This window comes from Micropterus dolomieu, linkage group LG21, assembly GCF_021292245.1.
Source record: "Micropterus dolomieu isolate WLL.071019.BEF.003 ecotype Adirondacks linkage group LG21, ASM2129224v1, whole genome shotgun sequence".
Lineage (NCBI taxonomy): Eukaryota > Metazoa > Chordata > Actinopteri > Centrarchiformes > Centrarchidae > Micropterus > Micropterus dolomieu.
Genome location: NC_060170.1, coordinates 33988073 through 33991786, shown reverse-complemented (window position 1 = coordinate 33991786; position 3714 = coordinate 33988073). Strand labels below are relative to the sequence as shown.

Sequence of the window (3714 nt, the reverse complement as noted above, 5' to 3'; positions counted from 1 at the left end):
ACTCAATTGTTGTTTCAGGACATGTTTTTCTTTTGTGTCTGGTGTCTTTATCTCTATTTCATCTTCTATTATCTCTCCAGACTCTGTCAGGCTGGTGGGCGGGACTAGTCTGTGCTCAGGCAGACTGGAGGTGAAGTCTAACCAGTCTAACCAGTCTAACCAGTGGTGGTCCTCAGTGTGTGAAGCTGACTTTGACCAGCAGGATGCAGAGGTCGTCTGTAGGGAGCTCGGCTGTGGGGCTCCTTCAGGCCTCCAGGGGGCGCTCTATGGAGAAGTGGAGGCTCCGATGTGGACCAAAGAGTTCCAGTGTGGAGGCCATGAGTCTGCTCTCCTGGACTGTAGAAGCTCAGGCTCAGCTAGAAACACCTGCTCACCTGGAAAAGCTGTTGGACTCACCTGCTCAGGTAGAAGAGGAGCTGCAGCTTTGATTTGGTTCATTTCTGTTCTGATGAAACTCACTTTATTGTTTTACTGATGACTCTCTGGTTTCTGTTCAGAGCCTGATGTCAGGTTGGTGGGAGGAGCCAGTCGCTGTGCAGGAACACTGGAGCTGAAACATCAGGGAGTCTGGAGACCAGGGACTTACTCTGACTCTGTCTGGACCCAGAAGGAAGCAGCTGTTGTCTGTAGAGAGCTGGACTGTGGCTCTGCTGTTTCTGCAGGAGAAAGAAAGGAGCCCTCATACAGACATACGTGGTCGATCTGGTCTGACTGTGTTCAGTCTGGATCTGCTCTGAGGGACTGTGCAAAATCAGATTTCTCTCCCTCTGTCCTGGATGTCACCTGCTCAGGTAAGCCCATCAGTTACATCATCTATGACATCATGTATGACAGTTATGTCTCCAGTCTCTTTTAACACGGAGTCCTGTATCTAACACTAGAACCGCCAGGGTTTGTTGTACCTATAACCGCCATAGCGGGCAAAATTTACCCACTATAAAAATGCTGTGATTTTGTGATTATTTCTGCTACATGTTGCTCCAACACACTTTGGAAAACATTTAGCACATTGGCTGTGCATTTCCTAGAAACACCATCCCCACATTTCAGGCATTTACAAAATGTTTATTCTATTTTATTCATTGTCTTCACCGTGCAGGTCGTTCGCCTGCGCTGCGCATCTGTGAAGGGCATGTTCACAAGTGGCGGCTCTTTTGATGTCATCCACTCGCCGCTGTTATAGATGTTATAGCCTAGTTATATTCTAAACACAGATTGAATTTAAATGCAGCATACAATTTACAAAAAAGACTGACTGTTGTAGTGTTTTATAGGTGGTAATAATAATAGCTTCATAATGTCGGCTAGTTTTTATTGTTCTGCTTGTTTTTTCGGAATCCATGGGGCATCCAGAGAGTAACACATAACTACAAAAGTCCAAAGAAAAGTAGGCTATTTATTCGAAAATAACGATTATTATCAATTCCAAAATTCATAGTAGAGTTTTACCCAATGGAAAAATGTATTGTGATAATGATCACTTTTAACACTGGAAAACGTTATAGGCGGTCAAAAAGCACACGAGGGAGCTGTGTTGTAGCAACACAAAAGCTATAAGCAGCAGCTTTTATGCATATTTACTTCATTCAAGTGGATCGCTGTCAGATAATGACCCATCAGATGCAGAATCAACCCAGGACACATCGCTCAGCCCCCACCGTCAGACTCTCCTTTACTCACTGCGCTGAGCAAGTGTAATGCCTGTAGTGGGAAAGGCGTTGCCAATAGCAACATAGAATATTTATCTAAATGTGCAACATGAACAGCGCTAGAATGACTGTATTCTCTATAGGGGTAGATTTTACCTGCTGGCGCTTATAGGTATAAATGCCCATTTTTTAAATCTGGCTTTATATTGACGTTTTTTAACAATAGGGATTACTACATAACACACTTTTAGGAAAAGTCAGAAACTGGGGTACTTGAATATTATGTTGAAACAAAGATACATACAATCAAAAAACAGCCGCGGGTAGATTTGACCTGTTGGCCGTTCTAATGTTAATACATTTTTAAAAAGATAAAAAATTAAATCAACGTCAGATGATAGCTGATGGGTTCCCAGAGTTCATTTGGGCTGATGCTTTCCGCCTTTTTTGCTTTCCGTACGGACCAAAGCTTGCTCAAACATGATTGGTCGCACTGCAAACTCTGCCGATACTAAAACCTGGTCCCCTGCCTCCAGATTCTGCGTTCAGATATCTGTTGATAGAGATTACTGACAGACAGAATCCCACAGCTCCATGTTGAAGTGGTTTTGGGAGATTTCAGGTCACTACAGTTTGTGTTTAATGGGAGCTGATGGACTCATGATGGTGTGTGATGTGATGTGATGACTGTCCTTGTGTTTGATCAGGTCCAACAGTTCCTCTCATCATTTTGGTCGTCCGGCCGCTGACTCTGCTGCTGGTGCTGGCACTGGTGAACGTTGCCCTTTATTTCTACTATAAGGTACTGACTGTGTCTGTTGTTCAGAGGACTGAGATGAAGCACTCGGTCTGTGTTTACTGAAGAAGAGGAGGAGGGATGCACCAACTCACATGTGTGCTGTCATGTCTCTCCAGGCCAGCAGGGGGCAGAAGCCGGGCAGGCAGGAGGACATTGAGCTGGATTATTATAACCTGGGTGTTTCTGCAGCTGACTGAAGAGGAAGGAGCTCAGGGAGCAGAGTAGGACCTCCAAGGAGCTCATCTCAGCTGCCACACAACCCACCATCAGCTCAGACAAGGATTTTACACTTTTATACTGATGTTCCCTTTAAACAATCCGTCTGGAATTATTAGATTATATTAGAAACTCTTTTTATTACTCTCAACATGAAAAGAGCAAAGCAGCATTAGTCTTTTCAGACTTCCTGTCTGTGGCTCTCAGCTCCAAGCCCATTGGTTCCTACTGAAGACGTCAATCTTTAAAAAGTCCTCACAAATATATAGTTTCATTTTAAAACTAAGAATCGGGGTCCAAACACCCGGCACAATTCAGAACCAAAGCCATGCCGACCCAGGAGGATCTGGAAGTCCTTCTGGAACAACGTTGGCCAAGTCCTGTTTTTTTTATAATCAATTAAACTAAAAGTGAAGCTTTGGCACAGATCCTCTGTATTTGGTTTCACAATACTTGATGTGCAAATCACACTTGGGAACACGTGAACAACTGAATCCTGAGGTCACAGAGCCTCCTGCTGCTGGATCTGTAGAAATGGAGGCATCGAGGGCTGGAGACACAAAATTGGTTCAGTTTGGTAAAAACACCGTTTTGTAATAAATTTTGTGTAAATTTTGTGTATTCATAATAAATTTGCTTAATGTTTTTAGCATTAACCCAAAGGAAAACCCGCTCTCTTTCAAAGATTTTAATGAATTATGATTCAGATTCCACTCAGGATGGAGGGAGACCCTTGATAACAAGCTAGTTCCAACATTTCTGGCTGACCTCAATTATCAAATGTCCAACTCCAGGTTCAAAACGCTTCCCAATCCTCCCCTCAGCAGCTTCAAGGAGTAGGGCATCAGAACATAGCGGGGCTGGAGCCAATCCCAGCTGACATCGGGCGAAAGGCGGGGTACACCCTGGACAGGTCGCCAGTCCATCACAGGGCCACACATAGACAAACAACCACTCACACTCACATTCACACCTAAGGACAGCTTTTAATGTCCTTTGATTTTACTCAGCATGTCATGGGGCCAACACAGAAATGTGGCCACACCCTAG

At 44.2% G+C, this 3714-nt stretch overlaps 1 long non-coding RNA gene across 1 annotated transcript; it reads left to right on the top strand.

Annotated features, from left to right (window-relative positions):
- Positions 1–371: 371 nt before the first annotated feature.
- LOC123959599 lies at positions 372–3714 on the top strand. The gene is made up of 4 exons (XR_006822349.1): positions 372–404; positions 498–791; positions 2357–2451; positions 2565–3714. It is a non-coding gene; the product is annotated as an uncharacterized LOC123959599 (long non-coding RNA).